Here is a 15,038-nt window from a genome sequence, read left to right as displayed (position 1 = left end):
AGAGACCTTAGCCCACAGCAGTGGCACAACCTTCCTGGAGTGCCAGCGCTGGAAGGCCTGGGCAATTCCACTTGATTCTACAGCTCTCAAGAACATGGACCTGGCCTCTGGGAACCCTCAGTATTTCTGAGGACATTTGTTTGGGTTACTGCTCTGTCCTACCCATGCCTGGCCACTGTGAAACCAGGGTTCATAACATCTTGGCAACTTGAGCTGATGGTTAGGAGGTAATGATGGTGGGACCAGACAGTCCAGGGAGCATCAGGGACAGGATGCACAGGGGACATTTGAACAGTTCTTCCTGCTGTAGACTCTCCCTGGAGAAGGGAGATTGGAGCTCAGCAGTCAAGAGCACAACTGTTCTTGGAGAGGACTGAGTTCAGTTCCCAGCACCCACAGCAGGTGTTTCCAACCTGCATGTAGCTCCAGCTCCAGGGGATTGGATGCTTTCTTCTGGCTCCTTTGGGCACTTGTATGCATATGCATGAGTGTGATCACATGTGCATGCAGGTGCACACACACACACACACTCATAGATTAAATAATGAACTTTAAAATAAAAAACAAAAATGGAATCTCAAGGAGGAAGAGCAGGATCTAGGAGGTATGTGAGTCCTTGCAGGTCACCTGTAGCTTGAGGACCAGATCTGCCTTCCCAGACTCAGCAAAGGGTAGTCATGGGGCCCCTGTCCTTCCTTCCCAGAGGCTGAATGGTGGGACTGGGCTGAGAGGACCAAATCACTGCATGTTTCAGAGAAGAGGACTTGTCTCTTTCTCTGCTTCTTCTATCTACTTCTGTCTCTTTGCGCACCTGTGTGTGTGTGTGTGTGTGTGTGTGTGTGTGTGCACGACTATGTGTGTACAGGACAAACTTGAGTATCATCAACCTTGGCACTGTCAACCTTGGTTTTTTTTTTTTTTTTTTTTGAGGCAAAGGCTCTCATCTGTCTGGGGTTCACCGTGTAAGCTAGACTGGCTGGCCAGCAAGCCCCAAGGATCTGTCTGTGCCCTCCAGTGTTGAGATTACAGGCACCTCAGCGTGTTTACATAGAATCTGGGGGTTGAACTCAGTTCCTTATGCCTTCATGGCAAGCTTTCTTCCCCCAGGATCTCCCCACCCTTACTTTCACTCAATTTATAGCCATTTGGAGGTTCTATTGGTAGTCAGAGCCAAGCTTCCTTATGCTGACTGGCTTACAAATGGGTATGTGACCCAAGATGCTAATCAGGGCCCTACCTGAGAGAGCTGCTGAGTCCCTGAGGCAGACAAGTCAGAGGTGGGATGATGGCCGGGGGCTGCCAGGAAAGCAGAACAGAGAAGAAAAGAGTGCCGACCCTGCTCAACACAGAGACAACCAAACGGGCTGCGGCAGGGCTGGTAGGTGTCACTGTCATCTTTCTAGCCTGTTTCTGCATGTCAAAATGGAGATGTTAATGCCAAGATGGCAGTGAGGCGTGCTGGAGGTCAACACAAGAGGCCTTTGAAAACTATGAGGTTCTGTGCACGTCTATGACCTTAGTTCCCTTGACCTTCTGAAGTAAAGAGCAAGCCACTGCCAATGGAACTACACAGATGAGACCCTGGAGCTTCTGCAAACCTGATCTCCATTTCTTCATTGTCCATGAGAGACAGGGTGGACAGGTATATAAATTGCACCCAACCCCAACTATGTGTGTTTTATACCACACCCTGTGTGAAGCTGAGGTGGTCCCAAGAGTCTTAAAAATAAACTGCTAGGGTCCCCAACATCAACGCACCCTTCTTAATTGACTCCTTAAAGACTTAGAGGAGTGGTCTCTAAACAGAAAGCATTTTATAACTCGAACACACAGAGACACCGGGTTAAATCGCTTGCTGATCTCACAGAATGAGCTGAAAGAGAAGGTTCCAGAAAGGTGTGTCATACTGCACTATTCTAACCAAAAGCTATTGGCTTGGAAGGAAGCTGACTTAGCTGTGGTTATAAAGCACATGAGGAAAGTCAATTGGGAGATCTATCTAGACTCAAGAGTTTCAGAGGCCTCAACCCCTGTCCCATTGACATTATTGCTTCTAGGTCTCTGACAAGGTAGAGCATATGACTGGGATCCAGGAAGTAAATAAAGGAAAAAGGATGGAAAGGGCCAGGAACAAGATATTCCCCCTCAAAAACATGTCCCCATGACCTAGTTCCTCCAGCTAGACCCCACTTCCTGAAGTTCCCACCACTTTCCAAAACACTGTTAAGTTATGAACCCTTCAAAGGATAACTCCTTTGATGAAGTCACAATTCTCATGGTCCAATCACCTCCCAGAGGCCCCACTGCTGAATATCAATGCACTGGGGACCAAAACTTTGACATGGACCTTTCAGAGACATTTAGTACTCAAACCCTAACAGAGAGAACCTACCCGGCTGCACTCAGGAGCTCTGTGGCATGAGGCAAAGAGATGCTCAGGCCAACCTGTGTCCTTGAGAGATCAGTGCTTATACACACAAGGGAACCAGGAAAGGGCAGCAGAGCTCTCCCACAAACCCCCACACCGCCAGCTAGCAGAACCAAAGATTAGAGAGCCTGCCTCCCAAGTCCCACCAGGGTTCTTCAGTCTGCTCTAACAGGTAATCACCTGGAAGCAGCTGTACGTTTTTCACTTCTTTTAGTATTTTATTTAAAATTCCAAATATGCATGTTGCATAGCTCTGTCCTCAGAGCCAAACAGCTGCTTCCTTCATGAGCCCCGCTGTGCCGTCTTGAGAAAGATCTTCACAGTCAGGCTTGTTGGGTGTTGGCATTTCCTCATAGGAGAAGGGTCAGAGAGCCATGGGACCCTCACCTTCGTATCCAGCCCTTCCTCCCACTCACTTGTATGCAGTTCTCAACTCTGCCCTAATAGAGTGCGTCCTTGAGGTCTTGGGGAGGAGGTACAGTAGTCTGGGGAGGACTAGGGGAAGAAGGCTCCATCTCTGCAGCTGTGTGGGAGCCGTCATCCATGCTGGATGCAGACCTTCCATGGTGGCTGCTCGTGGACCACCCACACTCCTGCCTGTGACCCCTCACCCATGCTCTCTCTGTAAGGAAGGCTAATGAACTCATTAGTTTATTAGTCCCCCGGGGGGGGGGCCTTTCGTTTGTCATTGAGACCTTAGAAGTAGAGACTTAGTTGCTTTCTTGATACCCTAAAGAGAGAAAATTTCTTGCAATGATACAGCAAGGTTGGAAGAATTTTACAAAGAATGCCAGAGCATCCAGCACCTAGATTCTGCTCTTGGAGTATTAGGGGTTTAGTTGCATTTCAAAAATATAGCAATGGGATAGGACAGAACGAGATAGCGTGGTGTAACAGCTTGTCAGCCTTGGAGTTTGTAGGCCTGAGCTTAGGTTCAGCCACTCTTAAGCTCTGTGGCCTGGGGAATGTAGCACTAGGTTTCAGAGCGTAGGGTTTCCATACAACAGCAACTTGTGTACTCCACAGAAAAGAAGCTCTCCAGATAGCACCCTCTCCATGACATAAGAACAGCCAGGTTGCTGGGGTGGGGTGGAGCCACCCCTGCTCAAGGATAGTCAAGTGACAGTGCCCCGGGGTAACAGGTTGGACTTTGAAGCCCATGGAGAACATACCAGGCCAGGTTCATACCAAGACCATCCTGTGGACCTAGCTGTGGCAGCCACCGGAGTCTCTGAAGTGAGTAAGGACGGTTTTCCACTTGGCAAAGCAGGAGCAACATCTTATCCCACAGCCCATCTTGACAATTTGATCGTTGCTCTTCACAGCCCCATCTAGATAATTGCATAATTAATTGCGTGCAGGTAATTCACCCGGGGGAGGAGGTTACAGAAAATGGGGGCCCAGGCTTCCATTGCCCTGGCAAGGTGCCAGGCAGCCTCTATGCAGACCCTATCATGGACATGCCTGCCAGTGTGTTTGGAGGCCTTGGCATGCTCAGGAGGCCTCTGGGGACAGCTCTGCTGGAACCTGGTGGCCTTGTCACTTCCTGTTCACGCTACACACTTAAGGCGGGGGCTGCTCCTCAAAGCGGAGGCCCTGCAGGGCGGTTGGGGTGAGAAGACCTCTCAGCTCAAGGTTGGAAGGCGTCAGCCTTCTCTGGGGGCTTTGACCAGTGCATTTCCTGGATGCGTCTGGAAAGCACTGTCCATGGTGTTTACTCCCCCATACACTGCATGCCACACATCTCCTCATTGTCCATAAGGCCATACTTTGGCTCAGTCTGGTACAGCTATGGATGCTGGGAGGGAGCTGGGCATGGAGGGAGTCAGGCCATGGCTGCTGTCTGCTCTTCACCCATCTACAGTCTGCCAACCTCTGTTTCTCTCCCTGTCACATTCTTTCTTCCTCTGCATAAGACTCGGGGACAATGCACAGGTGTATGGAAGCTTATGACCTGTCACCTTGGGATCTCAGTGGACTGGGGAAGCTCTAGTGCAAGGAAGCACAGAGCCTCCTCCCATCACTCAGCAACCCACCCCGTACATCCCCAGCCAGCTCCAGAGAGGGACAGGCAGAGAGGAGGTTAATGAGAAGAGTCAAGAGGGGTGTTAGTGAGAGGGACGTGAGACTTGGGACTCAATCAAGGAAGGAGTCATGTGGAGAGCAAGACCAAGGATCCTCTAACACAGTCGTTCTCAACGTTCCTAATGCTCCAACCCTTAAACACAGCTCCTCATGCCGTGGCGAGAAATGATTCTCTAACACTACCTGGAGTCTCTCCCAATGGATTCTATGGGGTCAAGCTCCTACCTCCTAAATGGGAGCCAGACAGCAGGTAGCATCCACAGACCACTGTTACCTTTGTCAGGCAGTGAGGCCCTCCCCAGCTGCACCAAGCCTCCCCCTCAACTACTGCTCCTGACTGCTCCTGAAGCATGTGGTGATCCTGGCTCAGCACCCCTTCTGCATTTCTCGATGTAAAATCACTGCATGCCAGAGCTTTATCCATGTACAGCAGGGGCTACTTCTCACTGAGTGGGGCCTAAACACACACACACACACACACACACACACACACACACACACACCACACCAAATGCTTTGGCTCAAAGGAACCATCCCCGTGCTATTTCTTCCACATCACCTCTCCAAATTAGAGATTTTGCTTGAAATGGTTTCCCTTGAGCCTCCCCAGTGGGAGCTACTGGAACCTTCCAGAAGCCCTGCATTGGACCCTCAACACCCTTTTTCCAGATCACGAAAGAAGAAGCTTAGGTGTTCCGGGGCAGCCTGCTGGTGTCTGCAGCGTTGGTGGGACACACTGGCTATGTCAATCTCTCTGCCGAGCAAGGAGAAGCCCTCAGCCTGTGATCTGGCTGGCGTTTTGAGTCTTGGGTGCTTTTCACATTTCAGAGTTCTGTGCCACACAATTCAGAAGTGTTTGCTCACTTAGGAGAACACAAGGATTTGTGGTTGGTTTTGTTTTCTAAAGGTGAGTTTGTGGCATCCTGCCAAGCTTTCTGTTGATCACAGTGCTGGGGCGGCAGAGGACTCTGGGTAATCTGTGAGCACCTGGAGTGTGGCCTGATGGGAGGTCAGTGACTTCGGGAAGGGTTCTTCAGTGTGGATAACCATGGTAGAATGGGGATAGGAAGGGAGCCAAGCAGCCAGAAGCTCAGAGACCGGAACTTCAGGATCCAGAATCTACTCTTAGTAGGTGCTGGAAAGAAAGACACTGCACACAGGACAGGGGCAAGCCTAGGAAAACCCCAGCACTTGGCATGTGCCACAGAACTTTCAGATCAGTGTCAGCTCTTGCCACTTGGCTGAGGGTGATGGCGAGCTTCAGAAACCCAGAGATTGAGTCCCCAGAGAGAAGTGAGGAGAGGCCTCTTAGCAACTGAAGGTCAACAGCCCTCTTGGGGATATTGACTGTGGCTTCTCTCGGTAGGGAGATTCACTGCACTGCTCAAAGCAGTCCAAGTAGCCCCGGTCCTTATCCCTGCCTGTAAGCTTTGTTCTTTTTGTGTTGTTGTAATTTCTGGTCACCTGTTCGCTCAGGGATTTGAACATAATAAATGCCCTATGACCGACTATACATGAAATCGAGTGGAATACTATTTGCAGGAAAGAATAGAGGGCCTCTGTGTAGGAACCAGCCCGGGTACCCTATCCCACGGTCTGGACTCCAGCACTTCTTTGCACCCCCCTCAGATCTTCCCAAAGGGTGTTCTTCTCCAGTCTTGGTTTTCTAATCTGTGAAATGGGCCTGGTAATTACTACCCTGAAAGTTGTTTGTGTGAGCGAAGTAAGGTTGGGGATGCCAGGCACAGACACGGCACCTGTCCCCAGGGTAGGTTCAGCAAACACCTGCTCTAGTTTTCCCCTTCCTTCCCTGGGACCTGCTTTTGCAGGTTCACAGGAGATGCTATACCGCATACCCCATTTTTAAACTTTTGGGGTACTAGAGAGATGTCTCTGTGGGTAAGCAGGCTTGCTGGGCTTTATAAGGCTGAAATCAAGGACTAAAATTCAGATCCCTGCGCCCAGTCTGCGTAAGAGGTCAGATGTTGGGAGCACACCTGTAACCCCTGCCCCAAAGGGGCAGAGACAAGATCTCTGGGGCTTAGTGCTTCGCAGTCTGCCAAAGAAAACACAAGCCCCAGGTCCAGCAAGAGACCTTGCCTCAAAGGAACAGTGGGTGGAGACAGAGGAGGATTCCTGACACCTCCACAGGCACCTCACTCACTGCACATGTACACCACACACACACACACACACACACACACACACACACACCACCACCACCACCACCACCCACCCACCCACCACCACACATACACACACAAACATACATACATGCATTCTTACATGTATACATACACACACATGCACACTCACACACTACACACACACCACGCGATCCTCAGAGACACATACACACATGTACACCACACATACATACACACACCAATAAACCGATAATTGTTTAAACACATGTTTAAAAACGCATTTTCTCGGGTCTTCTATATAACTCGGGTACGGACGAGGCCCAGATATACAGAAGGAATTATGTGAAATGTCTTCTCTTAGAAATGTAATCAGGAAGGGTTTGTGAGGAATGATGGGTTTCTTGGGCCCCGGTGGAAGCTACATTTGTCCACTTCAAACTTAAGATTTGTTTCCTTGCATTTTTTATTTTGTTTTAAGATAGTCTGACTGGGGAGCCTTTGCTGGCTTTGAACTTGTGATGACAGTCCTGACGCTGGGATTTCAGACCCTGCTTGTTTTCATCACTTTTACTTTAATCATTTTATCAGCTATGCTCCAGACTTTTTAAGATAAAGCTCATTTTCATTTCACATAAGAAATAAAGTCTAGAAGGACCCAATGCACTTGTCATAATTATGAACTTTAATAAGAATGCTATATGCTTTTAAAAGCCTCCAAGTATTGAAGTATTTCTTTCTGTTTGACGTCAGTGAAGATCAAATATAAATCTGAACTCAATGTTCAGTTGAATAAAATGCTTCCTAATAGTTAGATCTTGCTTCCCCTCTTGTTTCTGACCCCATTTTCCTACTCCATCATACGGTTAAAGCTTTTTAAAAAAAAAAAATGTATGTGTATGTGAGTGTGCGTGTGTGTAGAGTGCTTGTGAAGAGGCAGGGGGCAGAACTGGGCATCAGACCCCCTGGAACTGGAGCTAGAGATGCTTGTGAGCCACCATGTGGGTACTGGGAATGGCACCCAGGGCCCCTGGAAGGCAACCGGTGCTCTTAACAGCTAAGCCACCTCTCCATTCTCCAAAAGCCCTTTAAAACAACCAACCAAACAAACAAACAAACAGGGTCTTACACATGCTAGAGGAGTGGTCCAGCCCCAGCCCCAGCCCCAGCCTCAGCCCGAAAGCACACTTTCCCCTCTCTTTCTTTCTTTTATTTATTTTTTAAATTATTTTTCTAAGAGCATTTATCCGTGTAGCCCTGGCTATCCTGTAACTTGCCCTGTAGAGCAGGCTATCCTTGAACTCAGAGATCCCCTGCCTCTGCCTCTGCCTCTGCCTCTGGAGGGCTGGGATTAAAAGTGTGCGCCACTAGACCTGGGTTTAACTTTTGTCTTCCAGATAGGCTAGCCTGGAACTCACTCTAGCCCAAGTTACCCTACAGTTTACAACAATCCTGCTACCTCCGCCTCCCAAATGCTGGGATTATGAATGTGAGCTACCATACCCTTAAAGCAATTGTCTTAAAGGACAAACCTCTCACACTTTCTTGCAAAACAAGGCATGAATTAGAAATAATTTCTGTGACAGATAAAAGGATTATCATAATTGAAATCACCTGACTCAGATGGGCGTGGTGGCTCATGCCTGTAATATCAGCATCTTCCAAGGCGGTATTATCCCAGTGAATTCAAGGTTAATCTGATTTGCATAGCAAGTTCCAGGCTGGCCAGTGTTACAGAGCAAGACCCTATCTCAAAAAAACAAAGAGGGGGGTTAAGAGCACTTGCTGTGCAATCACGAGCACTAAAGTTTGGATGCCAGCACCTATGTAACACACAGGGTATCCAGCACACACCTGTAGCCCCAGTTTCAAGAGTGGACAGAGACAGAAGGACCTCAGGGATTTTCGAGCTTCCAGCCCAGCTAAGAAAACAGACACCCTGGTTTAGGGTGAGACCTTACCTTAAAGGAATACTCAAAGAGTAATGGAAGCGGACACTAGACTCCCTCTTCTGGCCACCTTGAGCACCTATACATACATGGCATACACTCATAGAAACACATAAATAAAAATAAATCTTTAAAAAAAATCAGAGAGAAGCCGGGCGTGGTGGTTCATGCGTGTAATCCCAGCACTCAGGGAGACAGAGGCAGGCGTATCTCTGTGAGTTCAAAGCCAGCCTGGTGGTTCGCAGCACCCACGGGACTGCTCACAGCAGACCGTTAATTCCAGCACCAGGATGTCTGATGCCCTCTTCCGGCCTCCGTGGGCGCTGCATGCAAATGATGCACAGCTCATGGCATAGGAGGCAAAGCACCCATGCGCATAAAAGTAAAATAGCAAAGGGAATTCTGAGACACGCTGCCGCAGGGATAAATTCCGAAGACAGTGTGCTTGCGACACAGGCACACGGGACAAATCCTATGTGATTCCACCTAGATGAGGCGCTTAAATTAGTCAAACTCACAGAGACAGAAGGTTAAATGGGGGTTGCTGGGGGCTGGAGAGCTGTTCAGGGGGGTCGGAGTATCAGTTTAGGTAAAAGCGACAGTTCTGGGCAGTGGTAGTGATGGTGGCCAGTAATGTGTGAACAGACTCCATGCCGCTCGACTGCACATTTTTATGGAAATGATTAGAGCAGTGAGGTTTACGTCATGCATGTTTTACCAATTTTTTTAAAAAATTATTTTACCAAATTTGTAATGGTTAATAAGGAATGAAAGGAAAGGGAACCAGGGAAATGGCACAGCTGGTAAAGGCACCTGCCCACCAAAACTAATGTTCTGAGTTCACCCCAGAACCCACATGATAGGAGAGAACCTACATCCACAAGTCGCCCTCTGATCTCCATGTGCACAGGCACAAGCAAACACACACATGCACATACATACACACACACACACACACACACACACACACACACACACGCTAAATACCTGTTTTTAGAAAACGTCTTAAAGAAAGTACTTGAAGGCTTTGAGCCACTGTTAAGCCCCTGACTTGCAGAATGTTGTCCGGGGCCTCGTGTCCATCACTCTTTTCTTGGTAGAGAGACTTCACTGCAGTCTCCATGTTTCAAATCTTCTCTCTCTCCTGCTGCCGGAATTCATTGTTCTAGATCTGAGGACGCATCCACTGTACCAACGCGGACTTGCTTTTAGCCACGGCGCGCATGCCGCCACTGGAATCTGATGAGTGAGCCAACCCCTGGCTGCAGAGCAGAGGACACAGGCTGGCTGGTGCAGTTCCTCGAGGTCAGCATAGGCCTCCCTCGGCAGAAGACAGCAACATAAGGCAGTGTTCAGAAGTAGCTGTCACCACCAAGTAGCTGGTTTATCCGTGCTGTTCACACTAATTATTGGTCATATTAAATCGTCACCCACAATTTTTCCTGTTGGCTGTGGGGGAGAAAAGGAAGGCACCATTAGCACACAGAGCCACTGAGCCATGACAAGCAGAAGCAATCTCCCTCTGGTGATGAGGGAGACAGGAGATGGTGATCACGGTGACAGCGATCGGTAACAGATGGGCAAAGAAGGCTTCATCCAGCTGGGGCACCGCCAGCACTTGCTGTAATCTTTGCCATCTTTGGGGATGCCAGGGGCTGAGGGAGAACTCAGTGGTAGAGAGAAGCCAGGCAGCCCTCGGAGGCCAGAATCCTGTGGCCTGAGCTGGAAGGGAATGGCTTGAAAAGCCATTGAAACTGTGGAGGTGCAGTTTCCCTGGCAGCGCTGGATGCGCATTTCAGTGTGATGATGATGTTAAACACCTGCGCTAGAGACCAGGTTCTGCCCTGCTAAGCCGTGTGATGGGGGCAGGTGGCTGAGCCTCCCTGAGATGGATACAAAGGCAGTGATGGTCATGGACTCTCCTGGCATGGTGCATGGGACCACATCAGAATGTCCTGTAGCAGAACAGAAGCAGAGGTGAGGGAAGGATGAGCCGTGTGTGATTCCGGTAGTTTATTCCTTAGGTAGGTGGCAGAAGGAGGTGTCATTTCCCTATGTATTAAGACAACACACATGACAGGGAATCCCATTGTGGAGGAGATGTTGTAGACGCCAGCTAAGGTCAAACAGGCTACAGCCTCACCAAAGGGGGCAAGTGAACAAAAGGCCTCCAGGCTTTCCCTTATTTGTTCATTCATTCATTCATTCATTCATTCATTCTGGGGGTGGCAGTGTGTGAATGTGAATGTACCATGGCACATGTTCGGAGGTCAGAGAACAAGGTTTGGAGGTCATTTCTCTCCTTCCATCCTGTAGGTCCTGGGGATCCAATTCCGGTCAGCAGGCTTGGAGGTAAGCACATTTACCTTCTGAGCCATCTTGTCTACCCCAGATCATCGCTTTTATTGGCCTAAAAGCCTAAGGCTGTTTGTAGCCTCTCTCTCTCTCTCTCTCTCTCTCTCTCTCTCTCTCTCTCTCTCTTCCCCCTCCCTACTATTTGACCAGGCTGCCCTCACACTTGCAGCAATCCTTCTGCCTCTGCCTCCTCAGGGCTGGGGGATGACAGGCATGCGCCATCACGCCTGGCTTGACCTCGTTGTGTTCTAATGTGCACACTGCCAGAAACAACCACCCTGGCTCTTCCTTATCTGCCCCTCACAAGGTCCAATGTTTCTTTTCTTCATCCTTCAGTCTGAAGAATTTTCTAATTCCCGTTGTGATTTCTCCTCCGGTGATTTCAGAAATGTGTCTGCAAACGCTTGGGGACTGTACGGTGAGCTCCGTGTTATTACTTTCCTGTTTAATTGCACTGTGGTCTGAGCACACCGCTGTGGGGGTTGAGCCCTTTGAGATCTGCCGAGACTTGCTCAAGAGCCCAGCACGGGGTCTGTTTTGGTGAATGGTGCCCAGTTTCATCAATCCTCTCCCGCCACTGGCACCGCTGACCCTGTTCGCTTGTGGGTGCATTCCTTCCTTATTGCTCTACAGAGCTAATATTCTGGATGGTCACCCAGTATGCACCCTTTTTTGCGTGTGGACTTCCCTTGGGAATTTCGCCTTCGCTCTGGAGGATTTGGGGCAGTGGTGGGGCATGAGGAGGGTTCCTAGAGTGTGGGTCTGCGAGTTCCAGCTTCCCTCAGCAGATCTTGAAAACGTTTCTGCTTAGCCTTCATTCCTGAAGAATCTCTCCTTCACAGAGGTGAACGGGTTCTATTGGCTTTGTCAGCAAGTCCATGGTGTTAGTCCTTTGTCTCCTGGATTCCAGAACTATGAAATGCTTCACCAATTTGCATGTCACCCCTGGGGGGCCGTGCCATCCTCCACATGTCATTCCAATTTTAGTCCACGTGCTGTCCCAACAAGCTTGCAGCAGAGTTTCTGAAACATTTAACCTTGTCCCCCCACCCCACCCCCCCAGGCTTCTCTGTTGGTTCCTTCTGCTAAATGGGGAAGGGAGAGGCCACACATGCTCTGGGTGTTCTCTTGCTGTGGGTCCCCACACAGGTCCTTAGAAAGCTCCTGCCCTTCTCTCTCCCAGCTTCTTCTAAGAGGCAAGGCAGGGCAGTGACAGAATTAAATCCCCTTCACTCCCCAGTCTCTGGCAAGGTAAGATGTTTGTTTGGAAAGACGACAGGAGCCCACTGCACACCCAAAGCCACACCAGGGACATTCCAGACATTTCCTCACTGCAGCCCCAGCGTCAGAGGCAGGTGTGAACAGCTCAGCGACAGGCAGGGTTCTGATAGTTTAAGCCACCCCCCTTTCCACACTTGAAGCAGCTGGGGGCGGGATTCAAATCTGAGCTGGCATCTTTGGAACAAGACCGTAAGAGTACATGGGGATCCCTAGCCCCAGCCCGGTGGGGTTCCTTGAGCAGAACAGTATATATTACATATCCATGTGAAATGACAGCACCCAGCCGTGTTCCTTGCTCACAGTGCGTTAGCACCCTCAGCCTCTTTATGGTTCTTCAGACATTCCAAAACCTGTCTGGCTTCTACTTGCTCTTTTCTTGACTAATAAATATCCCTTTGCACATTTCCCCACAGGTCTTGATTTACACCTTCCTCCTAAAACTGTGCCTCTTGCTCCTCCTCCTCCTATCTAAGCCAGGCCCCCTCTGTAACCTTGGGTCACTGACTTTCAACTTTTGCCCTTCTAGAACTTGCCATACTTTGTAGTAATGGGTGTGTGGTATTTTCCCGACCTGTATGTTTAAGCTCCCAGGAAGCAAGGGTTCCTCCATATTGAACCTGCCTTGTAGGTCCCTGGCGCTTTGGTATGTTCACATTGGCTGTGCCCTTCCTTTTCACACCTTCCCTCTACCACACTCCTCTTCCTCTTCCCCATCCCCCGGAGCAGCCAGTTTCTCCCCCTCTTTCCATCTTGATTCTAGTGGAGACAAGCCAGGGAATGTTCTGAGAGCTGCACAGGTGAGTGGCATGGGTACCTGGCATGACCGTACTGGTTGGCTCACAGCAGGCACCTGGCAATTGGAGGGATAACATGTTCACCTGAGTCATCTTTGGCAAGGGTGACTGGGCGGGGATGGAACACGCATGTGAGACTCTCCTCCTCCTCTTCCTCCTCCTCTTCGTCCTTCTCCTTCTCCACAGCCCCCTCCCCCCCCACCCCACCAGGTAACAGTCCTAGAGTGGTTAGCATTAAGTTCATGTGCTAAGGCAGCTAGGGGCTCATTTCCAAATCCTGGGAAACCCTGTGTGTTATGCCTTTGCCATGGTTCCTTTGTAGTGCTGAGCTGTCATGCACATGTGTCTTTCTGGCCTTGTGCGTGTATATACATGTCCTGTGTATGTGCGTGTATGTAAGCACTGCAGGTGGAGGTTAGCAGTCTGTGTCAGGTGTCCTCCTCTATCTCTCTCTAACATAACTTGCTGAGGCAGTATTTCTTAAGGAAGCTGGAGCTCGCTGGACCCCTCCTGTCTCTGCCTCCCCTACGATGGGATTATGAGGGCAGGCTGCCCTACCTAGCTTTATGCATGGGTGTTGGGAATCAAATTCAGGCCCTCAGGCTTGATTGGCCAGCTCTTTACCCACTGAGCCATCTCCCCAACTCCTTCTGAATCCCGGCCCCTCTGTTCCCGACTAAGAGACTAAGAGTTCTGAATCCCAGGGAACTGTGCTCAGTCAAGCAGGACCCTCCCAAGTAATGTGAGTTTTTGTTGTTGTTTGGAACTTCTTCCCCGCCAACCCCCACCGAGCTTGGGGTTGAAATAAACTGTTGCCCACCATTGACCTACACCCCTAGCCCAGTTATCTTTATTTGCATTTTTTTGTTTTGAGACAAGGTCGCTTTATGTTGCTCAGGCTGGCCTCAAACTCTTGAGTTTAGTTCAAAACTCTTGAACTAAAAGCAATTCTCCTGCCACAACCTGGCTTTCAAGGTCTTTATAGTAATCAGTAAAACCGGCTGTGGGCTGGACCCTGAAGACATCATACATCTCTCTCATCCTTTTGATGGTTATCACTGTTTAAATTTCTACTTGAGAAATGAGGCAGACGAGGCCCCGAGCCTTACAGCATCTGCAGCCCTGAGTTCCTGCTCAGATCTCTTACCTAAAGGAGGAAGCATGAAGCATAAACATGGGGAAAGCAAACACACACAGGAGCGAACAATCACAGAAAACCATTATTAAAGGCATCAGAAGTTAAGCAGGCAGTATTCCGCACCCTGGAGGCTTGCTAAGGGGTGAGGCCAAGGCTGTATTTTTCCACTACCAGGATGGGGGTGGGGATAGGGATGGTGGGGGTGGGGGTGAGGGTGGGGTTGAGGGTGGGTTTGGTAAGGGTGAAGGGGTTGGGGCGGGGCTGGTGGGGGTGGTGACACAGCCCAATCCCTGCAGCATGGCTGCCACAAGCACCCCCTCTCAAGGGGGTGGCACTGGATGCTCTGCTCACAGAGACGCACAGACCTGGTCCTACCCTGAAATTCCTTGCCTGGTACTACAAAAGAAAACAAATGTCCAAATGCCACAAAAATGCCACACAATGAATCAGAATCAAACTGCTGCAGGGCATAAACTTCCGGAAAGCTGTACTGCACACCATCCCTGTGGCTGGGACATCTCACCTCTGTGGACAGATGACTCGTTTTGCCTGGCTGGGCCTGACCTGACCTTTAGGTGACTCTGGAAACACTTGGGAAATAGCCCATGACAAGAAATGAACAAGGGGAAAACAGTAAAGTCATCGTATAACATGATAGCAAGCGATTCTAACTGTCCGTCAGCATTCTACAGGGACAGTGTCTAAAGTGGCCTCTTTGTATCCTACAAAGAGCACCCTCCCAAGTGTTTTGCCATTTCTGATGCAATATCGGAGACATGCTGAGTAACATTCGCAACATATCTAGGAAAATACAGCATACACAACATTGTTGGAAAAAAAATGGCCCCCAGGGCTAGAGACACA

This window comes from Meriones unguiculatus, chromosome 8 (genome assembly GCF_030254825.1).
Source record: "Meriones unguiculatus strain TT.TT164.6M chromosome 8, Bangor_MerUng_6.1, whole genome shotgun sequence".
Taxonomy (NCBI): domain Eukaryota; kingdom Metazoa; phylum Chordata; class Mammalia; order Rodentia; family Muridae; genus Meriones; species Meriones unguiculatus.
This window is presented reverse-complemented; position numbering follows the sequence as displayed.